Below are 17,380 nucleotides of genomic sequence, written 5' to 3' on the forward strand. Positions count from 1 at the left end.
TTTCATCACTTAAAAGTGGTTGATACAGTGACAAAGAAAATGGGTTTCAGCCCTGGACAAGTTCACCATGGATTCAATGAGACTGAAAAATGACAATGGAATGTTCTTGGGGTGAGAGGGTTTATACCCAACTTCATTCCCACAGTGGCAGGTCAATCACTTGAATCCCGCCCACTCAGAGCAGCAAGCTGGCCTTTGCCTCTGGGCCTCTCTACCCTGCCGCAGCTGTCTCAGTCTGTCCTCGGTGCTGCCACCATGCCAGTCTCATCTCTGCTCTCCTGTAGCCCTGCAGCCCTACAGCCGTTGAGCAGCTGTGCGGCCACTGGGCAGAGCTCTTTATATAGAGTTAGTAGCAACGTATTGCCCACATGTGTGTAGTGAGCTAACTGACGAGAGACAGGTGGGAATCCTGGCCACAGGAACCTTCCCCTTTATCCACAGAAATTAGGTAGTGGTCAAGCTTCTGAAACTAGCTGAGCTGCCAGGTAAAACTACACAGAGGGGTGCTTTGCTGGCTGACCTCATCGTTAGCTGTCCTTTCTTGCCTTGGTGTAGTACAGATGTCAGCAAACTTTTTCTGAAAAGGCTAGGTGGTGAATACTTCGGCTGTGTGTGCCGTAAAGTCTCCGGCACAGCTCAGCTCTGTCCTTGTGGCCCAAAAGCAGCAACAAACGGCATGCTGGGCAATAATCAGGCTTGTGTCCCAACAAAACCAGGCAGCAGTGAAAATTTGGCCCTTGGGCTGTAGTTTACTGACCCCTGTCCTGGAATGCAAGGCAGATAATTTTTTTTAATGCAAACACGTGTAATTGCACATTTCGATCAGCACTCTGAGGCTATATAGAGAATGCTGAGGGAACAGGAGAGACTTGGTGTTCTATGAGGAAGAGGGGTACAGAGTCTGTGATGGGGGTCTTTTCTGCAGGGTGGTTTGAGGAGGCCTCTGAAAGGGGGCCTTGGGGGAAACCTGAAGAGATTTGGGTGTGAAAGAGGCAGCTTATTAGGAACATTTCAAGAAGAGACCAGAACTGCAAAGGCCCTGGGGCAGGAGAACTTGGGGTGTGGAGGAACTCGGAGGTGAGGGCGGAACTGACTCAGAGCTGGGAATTGCTGGAGGAGGGCCGTGGGCATATGGGCGGGCTGCTGCTGCGGGCGTGGGCTGGGGGCTGGAGGCAGGGTGAGGGCAGGGTGAGGACAGGGTGAGGATGGCGGGCGTGGGTGTCAGTGGGTGTGAGAAGAAGAGACACCAAGGATGCTTCCCACATTTTAGACTGGAATTCCAGGTCTGGTGGAGGTTCCAGGTCCTGAGCTGGAGAAAGCTGTTGGGGATCATGGGGGAAGATCAAGTTCAGATTGATGAATTTGGGATTCTATAAAATATACCCTTCACTAAGGACAGAAAAACTAGGGACCTGTTAAAGTCACAAATCACTGCCCTGGAAACAATGTATTATTAATAATGAACATTTGTAAACTCTTCCGGGTTACTGGGGTGTTTCACCAGCAGCCCCTACCTCTCACTAAGCATCCTGGAATTTTGGAGGGCTCTACAGAAGGGGACTATTGAAAGAGGTTAGCTCTCTGAATTTTCATGCCCTTAGGGCAGCCTTAAAAGGTGGTTCTAGAATGGAAGACAGTGAAAGAACTTCTCTAAGAGAATCCTTTATCAGAGCCCAGGTGGTGTAGTGAAGATTATTTTCCCTGACAGTGTTTGGGGCAGAGGTTCCAGGATCTTCTTTATCTAAACCTTGGGCCTTTTCTGGCTTGGTCAAGAATTGCTGGCTTCAGGCGTATTGATGTAAAAGCCTCCACCCTCTCTCTGCTGCTTTTCTCTGCTAAACACACCTGCTGTTTCCTAGGAAGTAAGGGGCGGGTTACGGGAAGGCAAGGAAATCTTGAGAACTGAAGGGCCGGAGGGCTGTCTACATTGGAAGTGACCTGGAATTGGCATTTAAGAGCGTGACTCATCCAGCTTGCTTGGATGACCCCTCCTGATCCTGGAGTCACCAAGAGTCAAGACAAATGGGGGACTTGGGGCCCCATTCCGTTCACTCTCACCTCAGCTCCAAGAGCTCTGGTTGTTTGCCCAAGCTCAGAGAGTTTGGAAGGAAATTGGATCTAGAAATCAAGTCTCTACCCGGGAACTCAGCCCCCTTGACAGAAAAGAGAAAATTCTTTCTTCCTGCAGGATGCAGCTGACCCCCATGACACCCCAGCTCTCAGCCTGCTGGGGCTTCACCCTGCCAGGCAGGAGGCGGCCAGGCTCCGGGGGGAGTGACCGCCAGACTCTTCTGAAGGGAAAGGTGGTCATCGTGTCTTTCGGATGTTAGTGTGAAAGCCAGTTGCCATTTTGGATATTTCTGTGAAAGGCTTCGAGTGATCTGTTTCCCAGGAGCGAAGCAGCTGACCAGGGCAGGAGCCCCGGCTGTGTGCTGATGACCGGGCTTGGTGGCCGACTTCCTCCCGCCTCATACAGAAGGGATCTCAGTACGTGTCTCACTCTTCTCCTTGCTTTCACGTATTAAACCTTAGAGAGCTCTTTCTCTGCCTGCACGTGGAGACTTCCATGCTGCATCATTCAGCCCAGTCCTCCCAACAACCTCACAAGGCAGCCGTTGCTGTCATCCATTGTAAAAGGAAGAGAAAAACTGTGTGTCTAGTCCAGAACCTGCCTGTCCTGTGCTATAGGACTGTGGGAAGGGTCAAAGGCCACAGTAAAGGGGGAAGTATATTTCTTAAACTGTGAAACATTAAATGTAAAGTATTGTTTTAGTGTAGTCAACTGTATCATCTTAGAGTCTGGTTATGTGTTTATATTCTAGGGTGCTCGTTCCCTAAGGAATGAGGAAAATAAAAGATTTCCAGCAGAACATCTCAGTTTTTTAAGAAAATTCCCTGTCTGCCCTTAATGAATGTCCTGAATGCCCGAGGAGCAGTAGACGTCAGGGCCAATCTCCCGCACCTGCGTAGGTATCAGCCGCAGCACCTTGGCCCCCTGAACTGCCTCAGTGAGGTGTGTGGAGGAAGGGGCCACAGGAAATCATGTTTCATTTGAGCTGGACGGACCCTGCTTGTTCCTGTTGCAGGGCCCATCTGGCACTGGCCCTTCTCGCCAGATTTATTTCAGCTCCAGCCTTGAGGCACCCAGAGCCAGGGCCCCCATGGGGCCACACACTGAGGAAGGATTCACTGTCACCACCACCACCACCATCACTGTGATCGGCACCATCATCAGCGTCAACACCATCACCACCTCCACCTCCACCAGCATCCTCGCTGCCTGCGGCCCACAGGTCTGTTTCAGGTTCCTAAGCAAGCCCTGGGCCAGCTGCGTTTGATGACCAGGTCATCTGCCATCTCCTCACTGGGCCTCACAACTCAGCTGCTTAACTATCTTTTTTCAGTTCTGCATGTGATCACATCCTCAGGTTTGCTCTTTTTTAAAACGTTTTTTGTTTTTGAGTTCAGCCTGCACTTGGAGATTTTTACTCAGCTTAAAAATAATGTTAGAATGAAAAGTTCATGGTCTTAAAAAATAAAGAAGAGCAGGAAAAAAATCACGGGTAATGGAGGGGCAGTCTGCAGACACAGACCATGGGTCGGTGGTGATAGAGTCTGAGGCACTGCCTTGCAAGAGCGCACCCAGGGTCAGGGCGCTGGGCCTGACTGGCTCCACATCTTTGCTTGAGTGCTTTTTCAAAAAGCCAGGCAAAGGTGAGTATGCCGTAAAAGGTATGCTTGGCTCCCATTTCTTCTTGAGAGTGAGAATAATAGTTCACAAAGTTTACTGAAGAGAAAGTTATGCTTTATTTTTAAACCCAAAAGGAATGTAGCTGGTGTCGGTCCTGAATCCTGTCCTGAGTATGTGTCGTTCCGGCTTGGCCATAGGGTGGAGGCCATAAGCGTTGGATGCCTAGAGCTTCAGGGCCCCAGTGTGGTGTGTGGCCAGTTTCACAAAAGAATTCTGTCCTTTAACACTGCTGAATGGCTAGTCCCTGGGGACCAGAAAGCAGTCTTGTGGTGGATAACTTGCCAGGTGAGAGGCAGGTGAAACATGAGGAGACATAAACTGATAGTCCTGCCCTCAAGCCTGAGCCAGTCCCCTCCGGTTCTGCCTAAAGCTGGGAAGCAATGCAAGAACAACGTGCACAGGTTCACAGGCAGAAACGGGATCACCCTCTTTTCTAATACTTGGTTATACTTCTACATCCCTTGTCCAAGCATGACAGCCACTCTGTGCATTTGTGACAGTGAATTATCTCTGGATTGTGGATAATACCAGCTCATTAGTCCATGACGCATCTAGCTCAGTGCCACCTGGGTCTTAAAAACACTTTTTAAAAAATTTAATTATACAATGGATACGTGAATACCTGCTCATTTGAAAAGACTCGAATGATACATGGATACATAAAATAAGACAGAAGTTCTTTTTCAGGTCCTGCCTCCCAATCCCCTTCCCTTTCCCAAGAGTCCTCCCTTGGGGTCTCTTTCCCAGTTTAGATTCCATGAACTTGCAAATGTGTAATGATGCACCTCCACACCCACACATGTTATGTTGTACATACACATAGGTATGTATATTAGAGTTTTAAGAATTATTTTAGAATACATAGATAAATAGGAAACCATTGTATGCATTGTTTTCCAAATGGAATTTCTTTCAATTTGATATGTCTTAGAGACCTGCCCACCTCAGGATGACCTTGTTTAGGTAAAGGTTGAACAGGATTCCACAGCACAGCTGTATTGTAACCATTCCTCTACTGATGGATCTTTTCCGTTTTAAAAACTGGTAAAATACACAACATAAAATTTATCATCTTAACCACTTTAAGTGCAGCTGAGCGGCATTCAGTACATTCATGTTGCACAGCCATCGCCATTGTCCATCGAGCTCTCTTCATCTTACAACACTGAAACTGTCCCCATTAGACACTAACTCCCCATCCGTGTCTCTCCTGCCCCAGGGAACCATTATTCTACTTTCTATCTCTATGAATTGTCTACTCTCAGTAGCAAGGAAATCCTACAGTATTTGTCTTTGTGACTGGCTTATGTCATGCCCTCAAGGTTCTGTATGTTGCATCATGCGTTATAGCTTCCTTCCTTTTTAGGGTTGAATAATATTCCACTGTATGGATACAGAGCATTTGCTGATCCACTCCTGCATCATGGACCCTACGGCTGCTTCTACATGTTAGCTCCTGGGAAACATGCTGCTATAAACATGGGTGTAAAAAAACAAGTATGTCTTGGAGAGCTTGCTTTCAATTTTTTGGGGTATACACCCAGAAGTGGAATTGCTGGATCATACAGTAATTTTATTTAAAAAATTTTGAGGAGCCGCCAGATTGTTTCCCACAGTAGCCCTACCATTTGCCTTCCCACCAACAGTGCACAAGGGTTCCAGTTTGTCTCTGTCCTCACCAACACTTGTTCCTTTCTTTCTTTGTTCTTTTGTTAAAAATAGCAGCTGTTCTTAATGGATGCGAGGTGATGTCTCACCGTGGTTTTGATTTGCATTTCCCTGGTGATCAGTGATGTTGAGCCCCTTTTCACGTGCATTGGCCATGTGTACATCTATTTCAGAGAAATGGATATTCAGCCCTTTGCCCATTTTTGAAGTGGGTTTAGATTTTTGTTGATATTAATTGATTTTTAAGTTTTTTAAAAGTTATTCAATGTTAAAAAATATTCTAGCAGACAGATTTGTGCATACATCTATTTGTGCAGGTGTGAATGTTTTTAGAGGATTTTTTTGATCAAAGCAGCACATACCCATTTTGATAGGGACGGCCAAGGTGACCTTCAATTGGCCTGTCTCCCACTATGCTCAACAATGTTGATTATTATGCGTCTTTTTATTTTTAAATATTTATTGTGAATTAGCTCACATACAAAGATTGGATGAAAATGCAGATGTACAATTTTAAATTAATGTCTGTTCTCACCCCCCCACACACAAGTTAAGGAAGGGAACTCTACTAGCATTTTACTGGATGGCTCCCCAGCCATAACCCCACCAATTAGCCAAAGGTAACCACCTTCATGAATTCACTGGATGAATATTCCACAATGTATCCATTGTACCATTGATGAACATTTGGGTCATTTCCAGTGTTTTCGGTATATCACATGCTGCAGAAGTCTTCCAGGGTGAATGCTTTGTTACGGACCACTCGGGCTTTACTTTAGTAGCACAGTGGTTCTTCACTGCTTTTTATTGCATGGACCCCTTTGGCTCACTAGCAAAGCCTTTGGACCTCTTCTTAGACTAACACTTAAAATACATAAAACAAAATACATAGGATTCCAAGGGGCCTGATAGAGCAGCGCATGTCCTTCTACCATTAAGTGGTAATACTTAGCAGTCAGCCTACTAACACTGTAAATTTTCAACTTGTGATGAGCATAAACGGTATTTTAAGAAATTTGCAATGGGTTTGTTATAATACCCAAAAATCTGAATTCTCTTGGCAGAAGTCACAGATGCTACTAAACAACAGTACTTTGATTTGGTTCCTAATATAAGGAAATACCAAGTTTCAGTTAGAGATTAGTGAGAAAACGTTTATTTTTCCCTATTCAATATAAACTGTTTAAGGCAGTTTATAGTCCACAAGCAGTGAATAAGATGACTATTGTCTCATATCTGAGAGCCCATATTGTCCAGCTTTTTAATTATTGCCTATTTGGTGGGTGTGAAATGGTATCTCCCAAGGCCTTAATTGGCATATTCTTGACTACTGATGAAGCATCTTTTTATATGGTTTCTTCTTCTGTGTGGTGATGATATTTTTTCTCTTGGTTTTTGTCTTTCTGATTTTAGGGGTTCCTTATATATTCTGTATATCAACTATTATTTACATGTGCTGCAGATATCTTCTGGGTTGTGGCTTGCCTTTTCACTCTGTGGAATCTGTGATAAACAGAAATTCTTAATTTTCATATAGTAGAATCTGTTTTTTGTCTTTATAGTTTTGGTAAATTCTTTTGTCCACTTGTGTCATTTATTAAATTATTAAATTATTTACAGCTTTGCATTGCACTTCAATCCATCTTAAATTAATTTTGTGTATGTGTGAGGTAGGGATCTGATTTCACTTTTTTCCCACATGGTTCACTAGTTGTCCCAGCACCAATGAGTGAATGGCACACATTTCCCCCTTTAATCGGCAATTCTAGTTCTGTCCTAAATCGAATTTCCATAAGTGCTTATCCTTGTTTCTGAGCTCTGTTCTGTTTCAACAGTCGACTGATGTGTACCTGCACCAATCCACACAGTCTAATTTCCTTACCTAGCGGATTCTGCCAACTTACTTGGGAGTAACGTGGCTGCTCAGATCCTCAGCTATTCCGGATAAGTGTTGGAGTCAGGTTATCAAGTCTAATGAATAAGTACTGTTTACATTTTTATTGGGGTCACATTGATTATGTAGAGCAGTCTGGGGAAGTTGACATCGTTCTATTACTGAATCTTCTTATCTAGGAATCTAATATACTTTTCATTCATTTAAGTCTTCTGTAATATCTAGTGTCTTTCAGTAACGTTTTGTAATTTCTCCACCAGGGGCTTGCACGGCTTTTGCTAGATTTATTGTTAGATCTTCTTCCCTTCCTTTCTTCTTCTTTTTTTTCTTTTCTTTCTTTCTTCATCTGATATAAATACCTTTTTAAAAATTGTTTTCTGATTGTTGCTGGTATATAGAAATGCAGATACTATTATATAGATCATATATCCTGCCTTTTAAAACTCTTATTCTAATATAATGTAGCTAGAAATTATTTTGAATTTTTTATATAGACATTCATATCATTAGCAGAGAATGACAATTTATTTCTCTCTTTCCAATCCGTAAGTGTTTTATCCTTTTTCTTGCCATTCTGTCCTAGTTAGTATCTTCAGCACAATACTAAGCTTAAGTGATCACAGTGGCAAGTTATATCAGGTTGGATTTTAAAGAGAATTAAATTTGCTTTAGAGTTTCTAATTTATTATTATTTTGGAGGGTTATGTATTTGTATGAGGCTTCTATTGTAACAAATTGCCACAGTTTTAGTGACTTGAAAAACATAAATTTTTTGTTGTCTTACAGTTCTATGGGTCAGATATCTGACGTGGGTCTTAGTGGGCTAAAATTAAGGTCTGGGTCCGGCTGTATTTCCTTCTGCAGGCTCCTCCAGCAAAGAATCCATCTCTTTGCCTTCTCCAGCTTCTAGAGACACCTCTGTTCCTTGGCTAGTGGCCCCTTCCTCCGTCTTCAAATCCATTTTTCTGTAGTCACCCCCTCCCTTTCTGACTGACTGCAGCCAGGAAAGGTCCTCTGCCCTTAAGGAGTTGTGTGATTAGATCGGGCCCACCTGGATCACCCAAGCGAGCCCAAGTCCTGAAACTCAATCACATCTTCATTGTCCCTTTGGCCATGAATGGTAACATACAGGTTCCAGGGGGAACATCTTTGAGGGGACCATTTTTTGCCTAACGTAATATTCTTTAGTGGGTTAAGGAAATATTCTTCCCTTCTCTGTCTGCTAAGAGGTTTTGTCATGAATGGATGTTGACATTTACTGAATGCTTTTCCCACATCAATTGAGATCATATGATCATGTGGTTTTTCTACATCAGTCTGTTAATGTGGTGAGTTGTGTTAGTAGATTTTCTGACAAACTATACTTGCATGCCTCAGATAAACCCTACTTGGTTATGTTTTATCTTTTTTATACATTACTGGATTCTTTTTAGTCAGTTGGTGTTTCTGTTACTTGTACCCAAAAGTAGTCCTAACCAATATATAACATTCTTTTTGTGTGTGTCTTCTGTGAATAATACACAGATTTTGTTATTCACCTTATTTTGTCTGCTTTTTATCATTTTTTAAAATGTTACATTTCCCCATTTTTTCTTACCATTTGTTGGATCTTTTTTTTCTAAATTTCATTTTCCTTTTTTTAAACTGGCTTAGAAGTAGTATATCCAATTGAGGCAATTTTTTAATCTTTTTTCTTTCTGTGCACTGTAGTTTGAGTATTTCCTATTTACTTGGCTTTATGTTCATATTATGATCCTTAGTTTTGCAGTATACAATCTACTGTCAACCCCTAAAGCAAAATTTTTTTCAGATATAGCATTCCTCAGGTCTAAGATTTCTACTGGGTTCCTTTATAGAGTTTCTGTATCACTTCTAAAAATTCCCTGTAACTTCACCCATTCTATATCCATCTTTTCCTGTAAAACCCTTAACATATTTATAATAATTACCTTAGAGCCTTTGCTAATTCCAACATCTGGGTTATCTGTGCATCTGCTTCTCTTGACTACATTTTCCTCTTGATCACAGGATGCATTTTTCTGCTGCTGCTTTGCATATCTTGTAAATTTTGATCACATACTGAACTGTGGATGATACGCTGTAGTGCAATGGTTTCTGTCATCTTCCTCTGAAAAGTGATGAATTCTGTTCTAGAAGGCAGTTAAATTACTGGTAGATAACCTTGATCCTCTGGTGGCTTGGTTCTAGGCTTGGTTAGGGTGGGTTTATGGAGTACTTCAAACTTGGCTGGACTTGAATTCCACTCTGGGTCTGCAGCCTGGCAGCTGCTGAAGTCTCTGCTCAGTCCTTTGGCCTTCTAGCTGTCACTTTCCACCAGGTCCTTTGAGGGCATGCCCTGCACATGCACAGTTCAGGATTCAGCTCAGGATTTTAGAGGTATTTGTACACAGGTTTTGGGGCTTCCTCCTTTCCAGGGTCTGCCCTTATTTAACTCAATTCGCAGCTACTCTGGCAGCCCTAAAATCCAATTTCTGTCTTTTCAGACCTATAAGACTTTTGAACAATATTTGTGAGAAGATTAAGGACACTTTCAGGGGGAAGCTATGTACTTACAGATCTTCTCTGGTTTCTTTACTTCTAGACACTGGTTGCTCTCTAGTATCTTCACATAGGTGTTTTTTATATTCTGTCCCAAGTTTATAATTGTCATAGGTAGGATGGTTAATCTCATACAAATTTATATGTTATTACCTGAAGTGGAACTTACCTTCTAAATTTCACTGTATAGTTAATACTATTCAGTAATTTCCAGAATTAATCAATTCCAGCCTGTCCTCCCAAAAGTCAAAAACCTGGTGCGTTTTCATTTACATCCTCATTCTCCTTCTCTTTGAATTATATGGCCTCTTAGTTCTCTATTTCTAATTTTTAAGTGATACATAAAAAAAATTATTTCAACTTCACCGTAAGTTGTAATGGTTTCTCTGCTCACCATTGCCCGCCCATTGGATAACACATCTTCCCCCTTAGATTCTTTCTGCCTTGCCATGTTGCAATCCTTGAGAACTTCTTTCGGAGAGCAAATCTTAGAGGTACAAACTCTCTGAGGTTCGTATGCCCAAAATATCTTATTCTAATCTTTCACTTGAAAGCTAACTTGACTGAGCATAGGACTCTGGGTGCTAAGTCATTTTTTTTTAGAACCTTGATGCCATTGCTCCATTTTCTACTAGCATCCTGTGTTGCTGGGGCTCATAATTCTTACTTCATTTATGCTAACTTCCAGCTTGTTTTTCCCACTGGAAGGTTTTGTTTTTTTTTCTTTTTAAATTCTTGGTATTCTACAGTTTGGGGAAATGTGTCTGGGTGTGTCTTATTTTCAAGTACATTATTTGGTATTGGGGGCCTTTCCACATGAGGACCTGTATCTACAGACCTGGTAAATTTTCTTCTGTTATGTTTTAATTATTTCTTTTATGCCACTCTCTGTTTCTATCTTCTCAGATTCTGAATGCCTCTTAACTTTTCTTCACATTTTCTGTCCCTCGGCTTTTTTCATAACATCTGTTTTGGCCCTGGAGGTGATGTTCTGTCTAATCTGTGAGGATCATTTTAACATCTGTTTGCTTTGTGAAATGTTCATGGGGTGCTGGTCTCTGTTTTTTTAATTTTGTGCTTTTCTTTATATTAGCTTTTCTCAAATGTTGGGTGATTTTTAATTCTACACTCATATTTGCATTTGAAAATCCCCATTGTGGATCCAGGTTCCGATCACATGAGCTTGGATGGGGAAGAGCCACGCTTCTGGACGGAGCAGCACTCGAGAACGCTGCTGTCCATCGGGAGGGGCTTTCTGCTACCTGGGGCTTCGCTGTGTCTCTGACACCAGTGCTCTCACCTGCAGGCACACACTCACCGACACAGCTTAGCACAGGGGGTGGGGGCGCCAGGGGGAGACTGGATGACTGATGCCCTGTAAGTGGTTCCCCAGGTAACCACCCTCGCTACTGCCCCAGGCCTCTTCCTGTTCCATTTCCATGAATGGTAGAGCTTTCTTAGAACTCTTGGAACTGATTGCACAGAAGCCATCTCCTGTGCATGAATACATTAGCCTTTTTTTCCTTTGATCCTATTTTTCCGTCAAACCACACCTGTCTGCTCTGTATCTTTCATGAATTTCCGAACCAGTCTGGTATGCCAATAGACATTTTTTTTTAACTTATTGGTTTATTCTTAATTTCAGGAGACTTCAGGAGATGTTCAGCAGGGAGGCAGGAGGCCCACCTGCAGTAAGCTATGGACGGGCTCTCCCTGACTCTGTTACGGTGCATTCCGAGCTGTGGGCTTTATAAAATAGGCCTGTAGCGCTCTGAACAGTATAGTGCAGCTTGTCTTGCTCGAGGTGAAGAGTTAAAGGACAAAGACCTGCGAACATCAAGATTTGTAACCAGAAAATGAGTTGAGAACATCCTCAAAATCAGGTTACCAGATTTCGGAAGAAAACCTTTCAGTGAAATTCCCATCTAAAACCAGTTATGGAGAGGTGAAATGGTAATTCCAGAAAAATATAAATGGACTTCTATGTCAACCTCAACTTCTGTCAGTACACACTGATGTATAAGGAATAATGGGAGTTTTATGTGCAACTCAGGGCGTGGCTTTTATGTATGATTCAGAAAGAATAATATGAGTTTGTACAGATGGAAATGGGCATTTGGGTGGGGATTAAGCAAGGACAGATTCGTAACGCATGCTGGGTGCCGGGCAGATGGTAATACCTCTCCTTGCCTCTACAAGGCTGTTGAGAGAAGACTGTATTCAGAATCATCTCTTTTTGTAATTACTGGACACAAAGGATCCTTAGGAATACGATGTACGAAAAAAATTATGGGAAGTTGTTAAAGACTGATCAGCTTTTAGAGGAAAACATTTAAATGAGCATTTCAGTTTGGTAAATCCATTTCTTTATGAGATCCTTATCAATCTCCAGATGACAAATGGCAGTCTCTTTATTATTGTTAAAGTTTGTGCAGAAGGGACAATTGAACTGATTCAGCATCCACTAAGCTGAGAAGGGAAAAAAAAGTAGCTTCAAAAACAAAAAACAAAAACAGATTTCTGGCTGCTGTCCTCAAATTCCTCCTACACAGCTGATTAATGAGAATCAACAACTGTTGTGTTACACACTCCCACAGCCTAGCTCTCTTCCACAAGCCACTGATTGGCATGTGCCAGTCGCAGTGTTGGTCCCAGTGACAGTGACTTTCTTGCTTGGCTCTGTACAGGTATCTTTTCTTTTGACCAGGTCTTTTGTTTCTAAGGCTGATCTTGGTGGTCAGGTACCCAGCACAGTGCTTGGCAAACAGCAAGTCTCTGGTAAGTGGTGGCTGTTTTACAGGTAAGGAGGTCAGCCAGCAAGTACAGTCAGCCCAGGTTCCATTGCACTAGACCCCTTGGAGACCAAAGCTACACTGTGTGGGGAGGAACATGGCAGCACAGGGACCCAAAAGGCAGCTTTTCCGCACACTATCTTTGCTGCAGTGCCAACTGGTTTTCTGTAGTTCTAAGTTAGGGGCAGATGGAAAGTTGAGATGGGACAACCAGAAAGGTAGGGCTTGGAACGTTGATGGGAAGATAAAGTTGTGGCAGCGCTTTGAGAAGAAAGGACTGCCTGGTTAGATGGACTCTTATTGTCTTTGGAACGTGGTTATTATAATTTGAATAGAAATGACGCATGGGCCAACTGCTCCCCACCCGGCTACGCGGGCAGTGAGAACCCAGCGCGCTCTCTTCACAGCTCTGGGGTCACGTGAGCCGGGCCACCTGGGCTCCTGCAAGCCCTAGACGTGTAATTAGAGGCTCCCGGGCCGGGATGCTGCGCAGACAAGTCTTATCATGTGTCTGGGCTGCCGTGGGTGCACGAGTTCCCTCTGCAGCCTGGAGCGGCTGGGCCGGGCGCCCGGGCCGCCCGAACCGCAGCAACCATACCCGGCTTATGCTCAGCCAAGAATTTTGATCGATTACTAAACAGCAATAGTGACAAGGACACTAGAGCATGCAGGAACAGCAATGCAGCCTAGAATTTGGCACTTGCCAAATAAAGCTTCCTGTGCGCTGTGCCCGAGGCTGCTCATGGCTTCGGCAGCAAGACAGACTTGCTCGGCCTCACACAAGGAGTGTACAAGTCATTCATTCAGTACCCGGGGAGGCGCTGGGCTAGGCCCTCGTGACTGAAATGAAGAAATACGCGCGAAGCATGTGATCACAGTTTATTTGACGGAGATCCAAAGTCACCAAGAAATGAAGGTGCTGCCTTTCTCCACAGGGGCAAAAAGTTGACCGATGAGGCACAGTTCCAAGGACTGGTTCCTCCTTACAACTTATTTCCCCATCTCCTGCCGTTCACTTAGTACAGGAAAGAGGTTTATGTGTGGGCATGGGTGCTGTTCCAGTGAACTTGCTTGGGCCCCTGGTAGTGTTCTGGAACCACAGGGTGAGGGCACTGGAGAGGCACACTTGAGTCCTACAGCCTGCCGGCAGCTCTCTAGGCAGCTGGAAAGGAGTACTCAGAACAGCCCTTCCCCACTGTCCCCCACCATCTGGTACCCCAACCTCATGTGCTGCCAGGTGGCAGTGGACATGGAGGGACAAACGGTCTACCAGGCTGCTCTCGTGTGAAGGGTCTCCTCAGGCACAGAAAGTCATACAGGCCAAGTATGTTTGCCACTCTGAATTCTGGGCAGGTAACATGAAAGCAGAGGTGAGCTTGTTTAAACATGCTCTATCTAGTGAAGATTCCCAGAGGCTTGGACAGAAATATCTTGAAACTCAATACATTCAAGAGAAAAGCAAGCATGAAAATTCACACCCTCAGCTTGCATTAGGAATGCCTAAATCTTTCACTTCGTGCAAAAGACACAAGGTGAGGCTAACCAAGTTTGGACACATTTGAACCTTCTCTCCTCTCCCCTCTCTACTTTTCCCAAATAAAACTGGAAACTTCTCTTAAAAAAGTTGTATGATTAGCATGTGGAAAGGAAAAGGGCCAGAACATTTGTCAAGATCTAGTCTGCATAGAAAACAAGTCTCTGAGTACATTTTAGTTTGAACGAAACTTAATTTGCTTAAGGACAAGAATACCTCAAAGCTTTAGTACTGGTTTAGAGATTCAGTTCGCCTCGTGGTTTGCTACACATTTCAGATTCAAAGATGTGGAACCTCGAGGCTATGTGTGCATCTGAAGGCCTTTAAGGGAAAAAGCATTCATGAATCCTCAGTTTGAAGTTGTAGCTCTGTTGGGGCTAACGTGGATTAGTTTTGCAGAAAATCTTGGCAGATCCAAGTCACCATACACTGGATTTATCTTCTCAATTACCATTAATATCACACTGTAATGTGTATTTAACATGGCAACATATTTTTTAAGGTATGGATTTTCACAAAATCACTAATAGAATGGAATTAATTTCTAAATTTTAGAAGTAGGACCTAAGTCTATTTGGATAGCAACTATTTCTAAATAAAATACTATATATGTATTGTGACAATGTCGATTTCCTAGTTTGAGAATGGATTATAATTACCTAAGATGTTATCACTGGGGGAATCTGGGTGGTAGGTACAGGAGACCTCTCTGTACTATTTTTGAAACTTCTTGTGGGTCTATAATTTCAAAGTAAAAATAAAAAAAAAGACAAAACTATGTATGAAATAACCATGCTAGGAGCTTATTTTAAGAAAAAGATTCTATGTACCCTAAAACTATAAAATGATGAAATTAAGAACTAAAATAGAGAATGGCTTAGTGTTTATTTTGATACTTGAATCAGACAGATGTAGTTCTCTTTTCTTAAACTATGAGTTCTAGAATAATCTGTGGGCCTCTCTTTTTACATACGGCTCCTGGCAATGAAGAAACATCCACTTAGATAGTTCTTTTTATAACATTTCAGACATCCCTTGAGACCTAGAAATAAGCAACATAGAAACAAGATCAAACTTGCATAGCACATGGAATTTGATGAGATAGGCAGAGCATACTTGATTATTGCAGCCTACGATGACTTAAAACGTAGTATTTTTCAGCTTTTGAGTGGACTTTCAAACGAGTCCTCTTGACCAACAGAACATGATCTTCACTTCCTGCTGTGGCCTCGCACTGATGGGACATCGAGGCTGGGAGAAGCTACGGGAATCCTCCACGTGGGATGTGAGGGCTTGAGTGGAGCTGACATTGGTTTCCTGACTCTGGGATGCTGCTTTGTTACTGGGGAGGCCTTGCCTTGGAGAGAACTTCACAATGCCTCAGGACTAGATAACCCATAGCTGTTTCCCCACTGGGCCTGACCCACACCACGAGAATGCATCCAAATTCAGTTTGCTGTATGCTGGTTCAGACTGAGTTGGCAAATAGTGCCCTGGACAGGTTTTGGTCAAGTGGCATTAGCAGCCTCAAGGCACATCTGCTGGCCAGGAAAAAAACAGGGAAGTACATTCATGCAAAAGCAAGGAAAACCACTGATGGTAGGAGGGAAGCAAATATGGAACTAATTAAAGATAATCTTGACCACAGTACAAACAAAAATATGAGATGCAGATAGAGGCTGCAGTCAGACACTCCCAGGCTGAGACCTGGGCCAGGGGGCCGCAGAGGGGCTCTGGGCATAGGCTCCAGGCTGCACCCCACCTGAGGTCTCCCTGTCTCAAATGGCCCTCACCCTCATCTCCGTTTGGGGGACAGCTCCGTTCTGTGTCATTTCCCTGTACTCCCCAGTCAGCTGCCCACAAAATAGCCACTGTCATCTTTTCAAAACAAGTCAGACCCTGCTCTAAGCAGTGTCACTGCCCTCCCCCCCCCACCTTAGTGCAGCCGTCATGTCCACGCTGGCTGCATCCCACCTCGGGGGCTCACACGTGCCCACGTCCTCTGCTTTCCCTCACCGTCTGCTCTGCCTCCTCCAGCTTGGAGTCCAGCCCTTCAAGTGGCACCTGGCAGGTAGGAGCCCCTAGGTCAGTCACCGCACACCCCTTTTCAGCATTTCTCACACATGGTAATTATGTGCTGCTTTAACATTTTCAAGGGCAGGACTGCGTCTGCCTGCCCAAGACCTAGCATGTGGTTGGTACTCAACAAATGTCTGCTGAATGAGCCCCCAAAGCCCATTTCTTCTCCTGTAAAATGCCAGAAATAATACCCAACTTGGGGGTGATGTGCAAGTACCAGACAGTCCCTAAATCAACTCATGGGCTCACACCAGTCACAGGGGCTTGTATGTAGCTGTCACAGGTAATCCCCTATCGTAGGCATCATCCCTATCCCTTCCCGTTTACAGCCGGGCTACAGAGATTTGAAAGAATCTGCCCATAATTCGAGAAGTGGAATCAGACCTTCAGCCAGGTCATGGCTCCCCGAGCCGTCAGTCTGGACTCAGGAGGGCACCACACACACACAGGCTCCATTAAGGTCACAGGGAGCTTTGCCATCACCCAGGAACCTGGGGAGTGGTGAATGGTAGGAAGGAGGGCAGCTCCATGTCAGCTATAGGACAGAGGGAAGGGCCCAGGGCCATGTGACCCCAAGCAGCACCTTCACAGCACCCCAGATTCCTCCTGCATTCAGAAGCCTGGATCAGCACGTCTGTCCCTGTGGACTGCTGCCTCCAGGAAGAGGGCAGGGCAGGTGGGTTTCCTTTGGTGGCCTCACCTCAAGCAAGAAGCAGAGCCTCCCAAAGAGCCCAGAATAATCCAGACCTAGTCCTAAAATTTAAAACGAGTCACATCAGTTCTGCATCAGAGCTGGTTTTCTTCCATTACACTGCCCTTGGTGGGATGTCCCCACCGCAGATAACTCTCTTGACAGTAACTTAACAACACTAATTCAAGTTCACTTTCTTAATTGTCAAAGCAAATACACAGTTTCTTGTCACTGTGCATTCTAGAATATTTATAATTTGCTCAAATTGTCATTTTAGGGAATGACAGGACATTTGAAGTGTATATTTAACTGCAAAAAAATCTTCCCTCATGCGTAAAAATGGCAATGTTGTCAAATTACTTGAGAACATAAAATTTCATAAGAGTTTAGGCAAGAAACATGGTTAACAGTG

The sequence above is a fragment of the Manis javanica genome, chromosome 4 (assembly GCF_040802235.1).
Source record: "Manis javanica isolate MJ-LG chromosome 4, MJ_LKY, whole genome shotgun sequence".
NCBI lineage: Eukaryota > Metazoa > Chordata > Mammalia > Pholidota > Manidae > Manis > Manis javanica.